Genomic DNA, 18,364 nt, shown 5'->3' with positions numbered 1-18,364 from the left:
TGCACAAAATTAGCTCCTATTTTCTCACTGTTATCTCTTTATTTCCATATCATGTTGTCATGTTTTGAATTTGATGTTGTATCCAATATAGCCAAAAACTCTGTTTTTGTCTTAGATTGTTTATGAGTATAGCTACTCAGATCTATTTTGAGACCTTTGAGAGGCGCTAGGGGGCGTTTGATGTAATGTATGCATATATTTTTCTTGGAAAGTTTGGTATTTTTCTTTTTGGTCACTCTTTCAATCACGACATATCCATCTTGAATACACACTCAGATGTGTATATACAAAATGTAATTTTGTTTACTTCTATAAATGAAATTACTATTTTTCCCTAAAAAAAAATAATGTTGGTTGGGAAGATCTTTTAGATAAAGAGTTAAATTGTAAATTAGGATGATATTTGGTTTTATATATGAGGTTAAGGTTAAACATTATTAAAAGCTATATGATCTAATTAAAATCTAATTAAGGGACTACTATGATGACCATAAAAGGAGATTAAGTTTTGGTTCATTTTCAAGGATATTTTTGGTCAATTTTGTACTGATTTGTTGCAACAAATGAGTATGAAATTTCCAGAAAAATTGGCTGAAAAATATGTTTAGAAAAAGACCAAAACATAGAAGAGGTAGAGTAAGACTTAAATATATTTACTCAAATTAGGCTCTTTTTCGAGTTTACTAGAAATTTGATAGTGGCTGTCATACTTGTTATTTTTACAAATCATTGTCAGATTTGAGGAAAATTCACTAAAAATATGCCAAAAAAGGACCCAAAGAAGAGGTATACTTTTTAATACATTTTTGGTTTTTTTGGGGCATATTTTTGAGTCAATTTTACTTATGGCAATGATTTGTTGAGATCAAAATTGCTATTTTTACAAATCTCTACCAAAATTTGGATAAAATTGACCCCAAAAACATGAATGAAAAAAACCAAAACATAAAAGAGGTATTTTTTATACATTTTGGTAAGTTTTCAAACATATTTTTTAGTCAAATTTACTTCTAACCGTGATTTATTGAGATCAAATTTGTTATTTTTACAAATAGCTACCAAATTTTGAGGAAAAAAAGCAACACTAAACAAGAAAAAAACATATAAATTAAACTTAAAAAAAAAAAACTAATATTCCCTTATAATCATCATCTTGATTACTTTAAATTAAATCATACATTTTTTTGGTAAATTCTGATCTTAATATGTTTCCCTTTTTTAATCAAATTTACCATTTCAACCTATTACTGTCAAATTTATGAAAAATTTGGCCCAGGGAAATATAATAATGATTTTTTCGAATTACAAGTTTTGATTGAGTGCTAGGAACTATGATAGAAAAATGGTCAAAACTTATAAATGATAGGAGTTGTATGTAGTGTGATTTTTTGGACTTTCTGGTGTTGGAATCCGGCAAAAAAATTTGAGGCGAAATCTTGATTTGTGTTCTTTAAACTTATTTTTTGACTCTATATAGATTCAGCACCCTTGAAAACCCCTAAGACAGTTAGATTTTGCAGAAGTTATCGATCAAATTTATGATTTCAATAAATTCCTGTAGCATTTTAGAGAAATTAAACTATAAAAGCCCACAAAAAAAACCTTCCAAAAACTCACACTAAAAACAACTCGTGCCCACTATCTTGAAATGTGATGTAATTTGGGTGTGCTCGCGAGTCGCTACGAGGTAACTGCGCGGCCCTTTTCGCCAAATTGCCTGCTTTTCTTTGTTCTGTTCACACATGCGGGGCCCGGCGGTTCGAACTTTACACCTCGTCCTTCCGCCACTGCTTTCTCCTTTGAATTTAATTTAATTGAATCATATATTTTAACTTAATGGATACACGGGGCACAAAGGATTTCATGTGTGTGGGACGCTTCAATCGTGGATTCCTATAATCAATGAATAATATTTTAAGGTTCACTAACTAAAATTATAGTACATGGGAACTTAGTCTTTTGTTTCTGGATTTTTGCAATTTAGTTTTGTTTTTTTGTATGATGAGTTTGTTCAAATTTTAACAGTTTCCAATAATGCCAATAACTAGTATTAATAAATTGTTAAAAGCATTATATTTCAAAATGAAATATTTGTTTTATTCAGCTGTCTCACAATTGTAAAAAGATAAACTTTTTCTTCCCAGACTTCTTTAATTTTTTTTTTCAACATTTCACGAGAAATTGATGCTAACTAATTCTTAATTGAATTATAAAAGTCTTTATAAATACTAACTCCAATATACTTTTTTATTAGAAATCACAAGTGATATTAAATCCTCACACCGTACTTCTTTTTTCTCTAAGCTGCGTAGGCATAAGGGTTTCTGATCGGCCGCAGGATTGCTTCATTTTTGTGCGTACCAGAGGTGTATTGGAGCAATTGTCGGTATTTTTATGGCCCTTTAATTCCCTATATTTTGTCGCAAAACATTTCACTTTTACTTTTTCAAATTGGAATATTTTCAGTCTGCACTGCGTAAATTTTTCCCCTTAGATCGGATGTTGGGTTGGGCATGCATTTTCAGTCTCCAATCTCCAACGTGTAATTATCACCAGTAAGCTCAGTGTTTTGCCCTGTTGTAATTCAAGTAAAATTAGCTCGTAGGATTTGAAATGGTGATCACTGTTTGTATAAATGATAGATGCTCAGGTGGACGTGCTCTTTTTTGTTATGCAAACTATACATATTCCCTATTTCTGCATTAGAAGGTTGATCAGGAGCTTACTGGATTGACCAGCACAGCAACTGTTTTCGAAAACGCCCACTTAGAATGCAAGTTGTAGATGCCCAGGTTAGAATCAGTACCTCACTAGATTCATGCTATGAGATTGAGCTTTTGCTAGAAGGTAAGGTCTGAAAAGCTTTATTGGAGTGTATCAATTTTGGGCTCTAGGGTTGTTTGTTTTGAGTGGAAGTGATCGTTTAAATTTGTTATCGCAACTGCTAATTTGGTATGGAAGTGAAGATTATATCGTACGCTCAACTGAAATTGATCCGTTGGATAAAGGGTTGCAACACGTGCTTCTCAGAAATAATAATCATGTATCTTCTCTGTATTTAACGAAAACCTTACCAGGAGATTCATTTCTCGTTACGGTTTCCATCTCATCTGAACCTTACATTAGTACATACCTAATCGATACTATGTGCATAATATACTCAGATTGGGGAGTGTAATGCAGAGGGGCAGGTAAGCACTAGTTTTTGGTTCCCATTTCTAGTAACATAGAGTTGCAACGCTTTGTTCTCACTTATACCGAGCATATATACTTTTGTTCCAGGTCATAGATGTCTAAGTTTTCCACTATTGCATGCTAGTGTTTATCGCAGAGGTGATGGATTCTTGCGTTTCCGCTTTCTCTTTTGTTTTCTTTCTGTGAGTGTGAACCTAATAGTCACACAAGGGTGATTTATGCAGTGCTACACACAAAAAGTTTGCCAATCATGAATTTGGCTTTGGGGTGTAAGTCCCCGGGTTCACGTGACAGCATCCTCCGTCACTCTGTTACAATCATCACTTAGAGGTGCCTGGGTTCACGTGACAACATCCTCCCTCACTCTGTTACTGTCATCACTGAGAGGTGCCTGTGTTACAATCATCCTCAGAGGTGCTCATGTGCTTTGGGGTCCTCTTTCTTACGAATTGTCTTTGTGATGCGAATCATCAGTTAGAGGTAGGGTGCCTGTGTGCTTTGTGGGTCCTCTTCTTTGTGATGATAATTGTCTTGGTCATGCCAATCATCACTTAGAGATAAGGTGCCTGTGTGCTTTGTGGGTCCTCTTCCTTGCGATGATAATTGTCTTTGTGATGACAATCATCACTTAGATAGGTGCCTGGGTGCTTTGTGGGTCCTCTTTTTAGGAACAAGTGTCTTTGTGATGCCCATCATCATTTAGAGGCAAGGTGCCTGTGTGCTTTGTGGGTATTCTTCCTTGTGATGATAATTGTCTTTTGATGCTGATCGTCACTGATGATAATTATCTTTGTGATGCCAATCATCACTTAGAGCAAAGGTGTCTGTGTGCTCTGTTATAACATCACATCACTTAGAGGTGTCTGTGCTTTGTGGGTCCTTTTCCTGATGATAATTGTCTTTGTGGGTTCTGTGTGCTTTGTGTGTACTCTTCCTTGTGATGATAATTGTTTTTATGATAATTATCTTTGTGATGTCAATCATCACTTAGAGGTGCCTGTGTGCTTTGTGGATTATGATAATTGTCTGTGATGCCTTCTTAATTCCAAATTCAAATTGGCATACTTCCTTAATGAAGGTTTCTTTCAATGCTAATTTGATAATTTGATAATCAGTTTTTGACTATCTGTGCTATTGAATAAATTCATATGGCTTGTAGTTGTGACCATTGGTTAGGTTCTTTGACTTTTCATCCAGCTGTTGTGTCAGGGCATCTTTTGTGTTTTCAACGGAAATGATTCTGAGATTTTGTGTCTTAGCTACCTGCTAATTTTTTTCCAGGCGATATTAATGATTAATGCGCAGCTTTATTTTGAAGTTCATGGCACATGCAGTGGCAAAATTTGACAATTTGAATTAAAGAGGCAACTTTTGAATATTTGAAGAATGGTCATTGACATCTTTAATATGGGTGTACGCTATAGTGAGAGCAATCATGGTTTGTCTATTTCATTTGTTGTAAGGCTTCACCAGATTCAGGTTGTTAGAGATGAGTAGTGAATTGGGAAGTGTATTGTGCGATGTTGACAACACAGTTAACATGGGAATGAGTTCAAGATGAGAGCATTTTTGTCAAGGTATTATATCAGATTACATTACTGGTTGGGAGAAATGTGCTCCCTGCATCAGTTGTTATGTCACAGAAGTAAGAAGTAGATGGAAGAATGCTTTTTGTTCAGAAGTCCAGCAGCTTGGCAGATGCACGCAATGTCTTTGACAAAATACCAAAATCAAAATCAAATACTTGGCCAAGGAATGCCTTGATCAGACGATATGCCATGCACGTCTGCTATGATGATGCCCTGACACGCTGTTAACAAATGTAATAAAATGTAATAGGAGGAGAGCTTGCAACCAAAAGTTTTAACCTTTCGCTTTGTTCTGAAAGCTTGTGCTAGCCTTGCAGCTATGCAGCAAAGGAATGACATCCACGATTGCGCTATTAGAAGTGGGTTGGAATCAATATTTATGTGGGAGTTTAGATGATGTATGCCAAGTGTTTGACAAAAAATGCCAACAAGATGGTTCATTTGGAATGTGATGATAGGAGTATACATAGAATGGCCTGTGTCATGAGTATGGAACTGTTATGGAATCTGATAAGTTCACCTTTGCCTCACCTTTGCCTTTGTACTCAAGGCTTCTGTCGGTTTATCAGCTTCATAAGAGGGCAAGGAGGTTCAAGGTCATGTAGTAAGAACCTAAGTCGCAGTGTTGGCTACCAGCTGCGCGGTCCTTTTCGCCAAATTGCCTGCTTTTCGTTGGGCGGTTTACCACAGGCGGGGCCCAGCGGTTCGAACTTTCCACCTCGTCATGCCACCCTTGCTTTCGCCTTTCACTTTAATTTAATCAAATCATATATTTTAACTTCATGCATTCATGGGCATAGAATTGGGGGTTTTGTATGTGCGTGGGGATACCTGTTCATAGGAGTCTGTGCCTCGTGTAGGCCATAAGGGTTTCTGATCGGCTGCAGGAGTACTTCGAATTTTTACAAATTGTCGGGACTTTTAAATTCTTCTGGGTGTACTTTCATTTGATGGGAGCAATTGTGGGTATTTCAGTGGCACTTTAATACCTTATGTTTTGTCATTATTATTATTTGTTCGAATTCTTCCCCATTGTTCTCCGCGCATTTTTTTTTTCTTAGATCGGATGTTGTCTTGGGTATGCGTTTTCAGTCCCCAATCTCCAACGCTAGTTCGCTGTTTTGCCCTGTTGTGGTGCAAGTAAAATTAGCTCGTAGGATTTGAAATGGTGACCACTGATTAGGGTACATTCAGTGTTTGTATAAATGATAGATGCTTAGGTTGCCCGTGGCCGGACGTGCTCTGTTTTGTTGTGCAAACCGTACATATTCCCTATTTCTGTATTGGAAGGTTGATCAGGAGCTTACTGGATTGACAAGCACAGCACCTGTTTTTGAGAACGCCCACTTAGAATGCAAGTTGTAGATGCCCTGGTTTTCCCATGTTAGAATCAGTACCTTACTAGATAGACGGTATGAGATTGATCTTTTGCTAGAAGGTAAGGTCTGAAAATTTTTATTGGAGTATCAATTTTGGGCTCTAGGGTTGTTTGTTTTGAGTGGAAGTGATCGTTTGAATTTGATTTCGCTACTGCTAATTTGGTATGGAAGTGAAGATTATATTGTACGATCCACTGAAATTGATCCGTTGGAAAATGAGTTGCAACACGTGGTTCTCAGAAAGAATATTTATTTATCTGCTCTATATTTAACGGAAACCTGACCAGGAGATCCGTTTTTGGTTACGGTTTCCATCTCATCTGAACCTTGCATTAGTACATATCTAATAAATACTATGTGCATAATATACTCAGATTGGGGGGTGTAATGCAGAGGGGCAGGTGAGCACCAGTTTTTGGTTAGGGCATCTCATGGTGGCAGGCATTCCCAATCCATCTCTTTCGCGCTAATCATAATCTTTTGAGAGCGGGGGAGCTAATGGAAAATAATGAAATAATTTCAAAACTATTAACTGGCCAGTTGTGGGTAACGTTATTGTACCTACTCAAATATGAATGAATGAAAATTTTAATGTCCACTAGACTAGTTATAGTCTATGGGACCACTAGCTTCCCTGGTTTTTGCCTTTTGCAATTCAATCCTCTTATTACTCAAATTAATGATGAGCTGACCCAACTTTCTAATATTCCCCTCACTTAAAAGACAATGCCAAGGAACTGATGTTAACATACTGCTTTAACTGTCTCTAATGTCTCTGAAAGCATCACATTCCAAAATGAAATGTTTTTCTGATTCCACTGCCCCAGAAGTGAAAAAAGTACACACCTGCTCTTCCCAAGCTTCTTTAGGTCTTTTCCTCCGACCTGTTTCGCATCGTAATTAATGTGAGTTAGTTCTTAATTGAGCAATAAGAATCTTTGCTCTCCATGGAATGCTAGCTCCAATGTACTCTTTTTGTTGGAGATCACACATGGGTTTGAATTCTTGAACATAATACTTCTTCTTTCTACAACTCTTTTCCCCATATATGCTTACGAAACTTCTCCATAACATAGCTCTTTAAATCCTTACTATTTGTGGGATATGCATTGATGTAAATATTCCATTTTTGCATCCATATGTTGTTTTGTCTCATCCATGATTTCTTTCTTTCACTTATTCCTTTATTGAAGATAACTTCAGGCCATCTACCTTCTCCCATTTGCTCAATTCTCTGAAGATACCTTATGAGACGCACCATAGCAATTGCTTCGACAGAAGTTGCTCCTCTTTCACTCAGCATTATCTCATAAGAAACTGAACTTTTTATTGTAAACTTGCTCATGATCAAGCGTTTTTGGATTTCTCAATTTGCTTCCATTTTGAGACAGGGAAGGAAACAATAGGCGGGGTAAGAGAAATAGTAGCTAGACTTGTCAATTAAACACCTAATATTATTAAGGTGCTACACGTGCCTAAACCCCAGAAAATAAGTTATTGGTTCGTGAAGGTCAAAGGAAAGTGTCTCGGAAGATGGATGGAAGGCGAACTCTGCTTTCCCTAAAACAATCGATGAGCAAATCCTAGGGTTTGCTTACCTAGCACTTCCCTCAAACCTGCCAAATTGTTTTACCTAGCTTCTCTATTCCTTCAAAATAGTGACCCCCTAACTTTTAATAACATAGAGTTGCAACACTTTGTTATCAGTTATACTAGAGCATATATACTTTTGTTCCAAGTCATTGATGTCTAAGTTTTCCACTATCGCATACTAGTGTTTACCACAGAGGTGATGGATTCTTGTGTTCTTGTTTTCTCTTTTGTTATGTTTTCTGTGAGTGTGAACTTAATAGTCGCACAAAGGTGATTTATGAAGTGCTACACAAAAAGTTTGCTAGTCATGAATTTGGCTTTGAGGTGTAAGTTTGTCCACCTCCATCCCTATGTTCACGTGACGACATCCTCCCTCACTTTGTTACAATCATCACTTAGAGTTGCCTGTGTTACAATCGTCCTTAGAGGTCCCTGTGTGCTTTGGGGTCCTCTTCCTTATGGATTGTATTTGTGATGCCAATCATCACTTAGAGGTAAGGTGGATGTGTGCTTTTTGGGCCCTCTTCTATGAGAGCCCCACCCATGGTGCTCTCATAAAATATATTGTAAATATTTTACAGATATGTGAAATCAAAGAAAAAGGGGACTGAGTCAAAGGGGCATGTATTCCAGACCTAGGGAGGAGGATTGCTTGCTTGGGATGTTGTGGTTTCTTGTGTAGGAAACTTGAATTGCTTGGACAACCATTAAAAGCTGGTTGGTGCACGAATTTAATGAACTAGCTCTTGAAATTGAAGGAGCTACAAATAAAAGTACACATGCCATGTTGCTTGAAAAAACAACAACAAGAAAAGAGGGCAAGAGATTTATGAAGGGGACTGCATAGTGCAAGCAAGAGAGGACGAGGCAGTAAATGTTGGCTGAGAAAATAAGCTAAGGCAGTAAGAACGAGGAGGAAGGATCCTTGCAAAAACAAGGAAAAAGAAAGCAACAGGGGGGATTCGAATTCATGCTGGAGGCAGACAAAGAAGGCACCCATTCGAGGGTCCAAAGAGTGTAATAAACAGGTCGCGCAAAATAGAAGAGAAGGGGATTGGTTCTTTGGTTTCCTGGAGGATTTGGGTTTTGTTGCTAGTCTCTTGAGTCGTGTAACAACTTTGGGTCCCTAGAGGCTGTGGGTTGAGATAGGATCCCTGGAGCCTTGTAACAACTTTGGTCCTTGGAGGTTGTGGGTTGAGATAACAGACTCTGGAGCCCTATAACAACTTGGGAAGAGGCTAATCCTGGAGAACATCAAAGGAAAACTTGACTGAAGACCCTTGGTTTTTTTTTTTTTTTTCTCAGTAAGACTACTCTAGGAAATTATATTATATACAGAGAGAAATTACATGCATTGAGACAAGTTTTCCAAGGCCATCGATGGCACTGTGGTGTGGCAGCTGACAGTTGCTTGCATTGAGCACTAGATGCCCCAAAAACTTGACAGAAGGACACTGTTTTAACTTTAACAATGCCCACGCAGGGGCGGAGACTCAAGAACTCTACCCACGCAGGGGCGACTCTGTAGATTCGCAGAATTCCATAGTAAACTGAGGGACGTAATTGAAAACAGAGCAGGACCTAAACTAAGATAACCAGACCCGTTCATAATGTGCGACCGAGACAGAGGACTGCAAAACATGACCAAAAGACTATGACATGAGACAGCAAAACAGGACCTGAGAGGAGGGAGGATGATGGTGCTATTCCTCTGGCTCCAAATCTCCCGGGTCCATCTCCACGATCGGGTACCCAAAGCCTTCGAGGGGATCTTCCTGGACCTCGTTCGCTTCCGCGTTGGATGAAGACGCCCCCGCTTTGGACGCTGAAGCCACCTGGATGGGCGCCTTCCCTTTTGCAGCAGCTGCTTGATCTTCGGCTCTGTCCAGCGGATTCGCAGAGGGTAATTCGCTGTTACGTGCTCCCTTGAGGTCCTCCTCTGCGTCTCGAACAAAAAGGATTGAAACATGGGCACTAAGATTGCCCAGCTTGAAGACTGCTGTGCCGAACGCTGGAAGCATAGGCTGCCTTGGTGGTTCCTCATTCGGGATGGAGGTGTCCATGTACTGGGAAACTTGCAGCTGGGGAATTCCAAACCTTCGAAAACAGTAGGAGCAACAACAGTGGTGATGCTCTTCTGCCACTGCAGGAGGGCGAGAAGGAGCCCCACGACCAGGCCCTCTGCGACATGGCTGCCTTTCTCGCGTTCGTGCCATACAAACAGCGAAACTGCCCAGAATGTCCTCCTCACAAATCGAATTCCTGATCTCCAGAGTTTTCCGCGAGCAGAGAATGTTCCTGCTCGATTGCAGGTGAAACTGAACTTGCCAGGAATGTTGCTGCAGCATCCTTGCTCCAGCTTTAACATCTGCTTCCCTCTCTTGGAGTCTGAGCGCCATGAATGCGCTGCGCTCTCCCTTCCTGCCAACATAAATGCTCATTCAATTCTCGGAGCAGAGGCTCCCTTACTTATGCCAGCGGCCTGAGGCGCCTCGTCCCTCCACGGGTTGGCTCGTGGCAGCTCGTGCTGGCCATGTGGCCTCACCGTGGGTGCCGTCTTATCACCCGCATCCGGGTGGCTTGCATCTTTCTGGATGAGGCTGATGAGATCCTTTACTTGTTGTTGGTTTTGAATGATGGCCAAAGATCCTGAGCAGAGGATCTGGTTGTTTTCAACCCCAACATTGGCTAATAAATCAGCACTCTTATTACCTTCTCTCCGTATGTGAGTGAAAGAGATGGCCTTGTTGTTTCTGAGAAATTGCTCCATGTTCTGTAGCCTGGCTTCTAGTCTCCAGCTTGGGGCGATTTTTCTAGCTTGGGATCCATTCTGTAGGTGAGTAGCGATGTTGATGAGCAGTTGGGAATCCCCTTCAACTATCAGGGGCTGGAGATTGAGCTGGTCCGCTAATAGGAGACCTTGCCATAAGCCCTCTAGCTCGGCCGAGTTGTTGGTATCCCACCCCATGTTTCCAAAGTAGATTTGCAAGGTTGCGCCTGTGTGGTTTCTTAGGATTCCTCCAAATCCTGCCTCCCCCGGATTTCCTTTGGACGCGCCATCAAAGTTGAGTTTGAAGGAGTTGTTGGGGGGGGGGGTCCAGCAGCTATCCTCTGCACTGGTGCCTCTGGGAGATTGCTGCCTGTTGTCTATAAGAGGCAATTGTAACTGCCAATTGTTGAGGATGTTTCGTTCATTGTCAGCAGAGGGGTAGTCTTCCTTCGACCAGTTTCTGAGCATTATGGTTTCCTGGAGATTTGCCTGAATTTTGTGCCAGATGTCCTCAAAGCGGGAACTTGCATTTTTGAAGATGCGCTTATTCCTCTCCTTCCAGATGTTCCAGAGAGCTATGCCTGGGATAATTCTCCATAAGTGGTTGAGGAGCTCACAGTTGTAGGGATTTTTTGGCCACAGCCTGAGAGTGTTGATGAGGTCGTCATCTGCAATGCATCTTTTTTGACATCTGAAACTTATTTTTTCCCATATCTTGTTGGCTAGAGGGCAGGAAGCTAGAAGATGCTGGAGGTTTTCTTCATGTTGAAAGCAGTTATGACATAGGGAAGGGCCTTGGAAGCCTCTTCTTCTGAGTTTGTCCCAGGTGAGAATTTTCCGGTGCCCTACTAGCCAGAGGAAGTGGGAGATTTTGGGCCAGGCTCCTATATCCCATAGATTGTTCCATAGAGGATCAGTAGTAGGTGGAGGGTTACTGATCAGCTTGTAGGCTTCTGCTGCGGTATAGGTTCCTTTGGGTTTATATCCCCATCTGAGAATGTCTAGGCCCTCATGATAACGAATTCTTCTTTTCCTTAATATTTCCTCAAGGTTCTCAACTTCTCTGCTGCTAGCGTGAGTGAGAATTTGATTACCTTGTTTCCAAGTCCTGTATCCCTGCTCCCCTTCCTGTGTCCAGAAGAGATGAATGTTTTCCCTAAGCTGCTCCTGTCTTGTTGGAATTAGAGTTGGCGTGAGAGTGCTAGTTAGTCTGGGCATTTGATTCCATGCATCAGACCAAAATCTTGCGAATTTCCCATTCCTGATTTCCCAGAAGCTATGCTGTTGGATTAATTGATAGTGCTGCTTGGCAGCATTCCAAATCGAGGATCCTTTCTCCGTGGGCGTGAACCTGATTAGTTCTTCTGGAGGCCTGTGATTGGCATACTTGGCCGTCCAGATTTTGACCCAAGGCTTTTCCTGGTTCGTCATCCATTGCCACCAGATTTTAGCATTCATGATAGCATTGCTTAGTTCTGGATCTCGAAGGCCAATGCCACCATTGCCTTTGGGCTGGCAAGCAGTGGACCATTTGACCAGAGCCCATTTGCGGTTTGTGGCTGAGCTGCCCCAGAGAAATGCGCGCTGTAGGTTTCTGATTCTTTTGATGACCCACTTAGGAGCTGCAAGCACTGAAAAGAGATAAAGCGGCATAGATTGAAGGACGGATTTAATAAGCACTGCCCTGCTGGCTAGGTTGAGAGATCTGAAGGTCCAGTGATTGAGGCGGGCGTCAAGCTTTTCAAGAAGGATGTTCCAAGCTGGCTGTTTTAAGGCAGTGGCGGTGAGGGGAGCGCCAAGATATTTGGAGGGGAGCGTTGCTGCAGAGATGCCCAGAATGCGAGTTATGGCAGATTTGACTTGAGGCGGGGTGTGAAAGAAAAAAATCTGTGATTTGGAAACATTGACATGGGTGCCTGAAGCCTCAGCAAAATCGTTAAGGAGGGATTTGAATTGGGCTGCTTCCTGGGCAGAGGGATAGCCATAGAGCATAGTGTCATCAACAAATTGTTGATGAGAGGAGGCAGGGGTTTGATGGATCGAGATGCCCTTGAGCTTGTGCGTCTGGAGCGCATTCTTTATGTGTCTGCCAAGACCCTCCGCCATCAGCACAAAGAGGAAGGGGGATAAGGGATCCCCTTGCCTTATGCCGCGAGAGGGCCTGAAGGGGCGGGAAGGGATACCATTGATCAGGATGGAGAATTGCGAGGAGGTTATGAGATTCATGATCCAACGGATCCATAAAGAGTCAAATCCAAAGGCTTTTAACATCTGCTGAATGTAAGACCAACTAAGCTTGTCAAAGGCTTTTGAAAGATCCAGTTTGAGAATCATACCTGCTTGTTTTGAGTGCTTGAGGGAATGGATGATCTCATGCGTGAGGAGGATACCATCCATTATTTGACGCCCTTCCACATACCCGGACTGTTCCGGCGAGATTAGCATGGGAAGCAGGGGCTTCAATCTGTTGGCAATGACTTTGGTGATGACCTTGTAAATAACATTGCATAGGGCAATGGGTCTGAACTTGTCAGGTGTGATGGAGTTCTCCTCTTTGGGGATGAGTGCAATGAAAGTGGAGTTGAGGGATGGGAGGAGCCATTTTGTAGTTCTAGATTCCTCGACTATTTGCCAAACCTCTTGTTTGATCAGGTCCCAGAAAGCATGGAAGAAAGTGGAGGTAAATCCGTCCGGGCCTGGGGCTTTTCCTTCTTTGAGCTGCTTCACTGCTTCGTCAACCTCCTGGGGAAGAATGGGACTCATGAGAAGTTGGTTGTGATCCTCCGTTATGAGTTTAGGCACATTGCTGATTATTTTTTCAATTGCCGGCTGCCTATCATTTGCTGGCTCCTTGTGGACAAGCTGGAAATGATTCAGGAGTGCTTCTTCAATTTCTTCATGCGATTCTACTTTTTCCCCTGTCGGTTTTTGAATGAAGGGGATGGAGTTGTGTGTTCTTCTTTGCACCGTGGTTCTGTGAAAAAACTTTGTGTTGCGCTCCCCTTCTTTCAGCCACCTTACCCTGGATTTTTGTTTCCAGTAAATTTCCTCTTGTTTCCTCCTTGTTTCCATTTGACTGTTGATGAGTCGTTCTTGCTCCAGGGTGGTCTCCGAATGTCCCTCTGTTATTATTTTTTGTTGGAGGTTTTTTAGTTCTTGTTGTAGCTCTTGCTGCGCTGTGAAAATATTTCCAAAGACTTCCCGATTCCATCTTTTGAGTTGAGTTTTGAGGAATCGCAATTTCTGTTGAAATTGATACATCTTAGCGCCTTCCGGTGGAACGAATGAGGTCCAGGTTGTTTTGACGAAGTCCTTGAATGCAGGATGAGTTAGCCAGAAGCTTTCGAATCGAAATGGCCTTTTTGTCTGATCTCCGGGTCTTCTCCATTGCAGAGCTATGGGCCAATGATCTGACCCCGAGTGGGCGAGAATTTCCGCTGAGAAGTCGCCGCCAAGATGCACTGAGTTGTCAGAAATAAGAAATCGGTCCAGTTTGGAGGCGATACGGGAGTTACCAGCTCTGCGGTTGCTCCAGGTGAAGGTTCCATTGCAAAATGGCATGTCAATGAGGGAAGTTGCTTGGATGAATTCTTTGAAGTGTGCTGCATCCGGCTCCAATCTGTGTCTTCCTCCCAGCTTTTCCTCACTTTTAGTAATCATATTAAAATCCCCTGCCATTATCCATAATGGATGGCTTCTGTTGTGGCTGAGGGCTTCGATTGTGTCGAGAAGCCTGATTTTGCTACCTGTGTCTTGCGGAGAGTAGACGTTGGTTAAGTTGCCATGAATATTGGTGCCCAGGATGTGGAAGGCAGCTTGAATGAAATGGTGAGAGGCGTGAAAGTCTTTTAGTGCAACCGCTTGGGAATTCCAGACTATAGCTAGCCCCCCTGAGGCCCCTATAGCGTCAACAGAAACCGATCTACATCCTGGCCAAGCCTTGGAGAGTATCTCTTCTAGGGTGGTGCTGTTGCACTTTGTTTCCTGGAGAAAGCACATCTGAGGCTTTTCCATTTTTATCATATTCTTCAGCATCCGTAATTTTCCGGGGCTGTTGAGCCCTCTTAGATTCCATGATGTGAGCTTCATCGATCAACTACTTGTGGAGGGGCTGTAGTACTTCGTTAGCTTTGCATATCTGCCTGAATCAACTAGGATCTTTCCAACTTCGATGGTTCGCTGAAGATATGTCTTCCGTCCTCTTTTCTTGAAGTCTTTTGGCTTTAGGTGGCTGTCCCAATGGCTGCCTGGTTGTATCCCCAGTTGGTGTTGCTGGAAGGCTTTGGAGATCACCATTTCGAGCTTGTCGAGTTGTAGCTCTGAGATAGATTCGTAGGCCCTTTTCCTGCATGCTGTTTCTAGCTCCTGAATATCTAATCCGTTGAGATCCATGCCTTCCGTTCCCTCATCCATTTGCTGCACTGATTCATCCTCATCCCTGTGAAGTTCTGAGTCTTGGTATACGTCCTCCTTTCCATCTACCTCCATATTCTTGTCAGGCTGCTCAGGGTTAGCGATGAGGACAGATGAGGGAGCGGTGGGGGTGGATGATTTGGTAGGCGGATCGGGGGGAGGAGGATGGGATGAAGAAGATGGGCGCGAGGGGAAGGGATCCGAGGTGAGGGGTTGGTCCTCAGAGGTCTGGGTGAGGATGTCAAAGCTATTCTTGGAAGCTGCATTGAAGGGCTGGTTGGGCTTAGGTTTAGGACCATTCTGAGGCTTCTTGTGCATGCGTTTTCTGTGGGTGACTTTAGTGAAACCATCCTGAGATTGGTTTTCAGGGGGAGCATGGGTGGAGTCGCTGATATTGAGAGGACAGTCCCTGAAGAGATGTCCTAAAGCATGGCACCTTCTGCATCTGAATGGGACATGCTCGTAATCCAGCGGCTGGGACCATTCTTCATCTCTATGAGAGAGTGTGATTGAATCTGGTAGAGCTTCATTCAATCGAATAAAAACACAAATTCGTGCGTAGGAAATGTACTTACGCATTTTAGTTTCTTCAGCTGTTTTGATGTATTCTCCCACTCTGTCTCCAATGCTTTTGAAGATTCTTTCGTCCCAGTATTCATCCGGCAGGGAATAAAGTCTGATCCAGACCGGGGCGCGATTCAAATCTTCTTTGTCTGGGTTGAATCTAGGGATCCAATCTCTGAGATAGAGTCCTGCAGCATTGAAGAAGTAAGGTCCTCCTTCTAAGATTCGATATCTGTCCTCTAGGCATACAAAGATAGCAGTGAAGAAACCCTTTGGCCCCAGTTGAAGTGTGACGTCCCCTTTGGGTTTCCATTTTGCCGCTATCCATCCATATAAAGCCCTTTCGGTTGGCCAGAAGCCAATGAATTTCCCTATGAGGGCATGCTCAGTCATGTACTCGATTCTTTCATCTATTATTTCTCCTGGCAGCTCTATTCTCGGCTTTTCCTTGGCGACAGGTCGACATGTGGAAGAGAAGACTTTTTGTCTTTGATCCGGCATATCGTTTCCTCCTGGTTCGTGACTGCTCTCATTTGTCTGGTGATCCTTCTCATTATTCTCCGTGTACTGCTGTTTTCCTCTGTTCAATATTTCTTGACTCACTGAGCCAAAGATGACTGTCGATTCAGATGGGCGATGTGTGGGGGAGGGCTCTGTCGCCCCCCCTGGGGCTTTTCCATTGTCCCGTCTAAGATTCTGCAGCTCTGTCACGCTGCAGCACTGCGTTTGCCTGCTTGGTGCGCCTGCTGTACAGAGCCGACGGCGCCGTTAGGGTTTGCTCTTCGAACCAGCGATCCCTCTCAGCGCTCTCCAGCCTACTTGCCGTTTTGAAGACCCTTGGTTATTACATTACTATTACAGTGGATTTTAGACTCCCTGGAAGGGGGTGAATCACTATTTGTGTGCACTTGGGGTGAGGTAGAGTACTTGTGGACTCCCTGTGTTAACAAAGGAAGTAGCTGTCGGCTAGTGGGATTGAGGAAGGAGGTCCTTTGGAGTCCCTATTTTAGCCGAGAACTGGTGATCTATTCCCTTAAGCAAGCATCCCCCTCAGACTTTGGAATCTGGCTTAGGGGTGACAACTGCAAGTAAGAGTGGCTGCAACTGTCTACGGTTGAGTGGAGAGTCCTTGTCCTAGACTCAGTTGCCCTGCAAATTCAAAGATGAGTACCCGCTTATGCTTGTTTATCTGTTGATAAATCATGATGCTTTTCTAATTGTAATAGTTCTGGATTTTGGGACTGTATTTATGCTCTTAACGCTTGAACATGTGGTTACACCTATGTGGGAATATGACAATGATGGATATGTTAAATATACCTATTTGTGTGTTTTTTCTCTGAAACGAATGACACTGATAAATAAACTAAGCAAGTGTGAGCTTCTGAATTAGAAACAAAACGTTGCGTGAATGGCTTGCTGGTGTTGATCACAGAACATCTAATGCACAAACTGTGTAATGAACTACATGGTAACAAGGGCTATGCTATATCATTGAACTAAACTCTATTATGAATGAAATGCTTAACTGTGTTGAAAAACAACACTTAAACAAATAACATAGAGACATCATGTCATGCTACAGGCCGTAGCAATATCCATAAAAACTTGGAATGAAACTTGAAAACAGTGGGCTCAGAGACCCTTTGTTACTATGAAACAATTACATAAGAGATCGCCCGCTTGGCATGGTCTGTACCTATTCATGGAAATTCCTTCGCTGGGCTATAAGCCCTAGAGCCTATGCAAAAGGCGTTATGCTAACATTGGGAGGGATATTTCCCTTAAGTGTAGGGATAGTCGAAACCAAAGCAGACAGGCTTCGCCAACCATGCATTATCAACACTCTGGATGTCTTCCGCTAGCACCAGGGTGTAGCTAGTTCGGCCCCTAAAGTTTTTGCATAGCGTCATGAAGTTGCTTACAGGCTTGACATGGATTCCGACACTGTTAGCGTGTGGTAGGCGAGGTGGAGACCTTTTAGGAGTCCACACCAAGCCCACAGTAAGGGCGGGCCACAAGAGCATGCTTGAAATTCCTTGTCCGATAACGGGGAATGCAAATGGGCCATGAACTCGTTGGAGAGTCTTTCGCCCAAGCTCAAGAGGGGTAGCACCATAGGACACTTTAATGAGCCATCGATGTGGGCAAGAAGCCTTGGTGTTGATCTGGAGGTTTGTCGGACCTCTGAAACAGAGCCACGGTCGAAACGACCGGCTTAATGAAATCAGTACAAACGTGAAACTTGTGTTGGGGCAATTGCAAAGATCCCCATATGATACATCACATAAAGCAGGGTCGAGATCCCTTGGTCGAGCCATGGTAGAGGTTGAAGGGAAATCTCGAAGCAACGTAGGAGGGTGAGTTGTAATCTTATAACAAAATTTGGACGAACCTTATCCTCAACACTGATCAAAACACTAGTTGTGGAGGCTTTCCTTTGGCACGACTTGATCCCCCTCTAACGCAATTGGTCATGGGGGTTCCAATGTGACCCAAAGGTGGAACCTGGAAGTTTTACCTCGGAATATCTCTAAGGGTGCAAGCAAGGGAGAGTCGAGATGACGCGACAAGATGACGTGTGCCTGATAATGTTGCCATTGGCTGGAGGGGTGGCCCACAGTCCACGTAAGATGAAAGTCTAGCTCGAAAAAATGAAAGGAAGGCATGCTAAGAAGTGCCGGGAACACAAAGGTGGGATGATGTCACCTTGGAAGATTAAAGTGGGGAGTCAATAATAAGTGCCAGGAAAAGACTAGTAGGATGACGTAGTCATACCATGCTAGCAGAGTGCGCACTCGATTGGTGGAAAAGGGGACCTGTTAGCCAGGTCAGCCTGACGCCATGATTCCCAGAAGGTG

At 42.7% G+C, this 18,364-nt stretch overlaps 1 protein-coding gene across 4 annotated transcripts in view; it reads left to right on the top strand.

The window, feature by feature from the left end:
* The first annotated feature begins 2,211 nt into the window (after nt 1-2,211).
* Nucleotides 2,212-18,364, top strand: part of LOC149237531 (histone acetyltransferase HAC12-like) — a 66,280-nt gene continuing 50,127 nt past the window's right edge. Inside the window, exons 1-2 of one of the 4 annotated variants that reach the window (XM_089372681.1) lie at nt 2,252-2,366; nt 2,467-2,555. The gene's annotated coding sequence lies outside the window, so the exon portion shown is untranslated. Of the gene's footprint in view, nt 2,387-2,466; nt 2,556-18,364 lie in introns of all 4 variants that reach the window. The other 3 variants (XM_089372679.1, XM_089372680.1, XM_089372678.1) reach the window with 3 other exon arrangements.

This window comes from Pinus tabuliformis, chromosome 8 (genome assembly GCF_031772625.1).
Source record: "Pinus tabuliformis cultivar Carrire ecotype Pingquan chromosome 8, CPIR1, whole genome shotgun sequence".
Classification (NCBI taxonomy): domain Eukaryota; kingdom Viridiplantae; phylum Streptophyta; class Pinopsida; order Pinales; family Pinaceae; genus Pinus; species Pinus tabuliformis.
The sequence above is the reverse complement of the archived record's forward strand: the minus strand, read 5'-3'. Positions and strand labels throughout refer to the sequence as shown.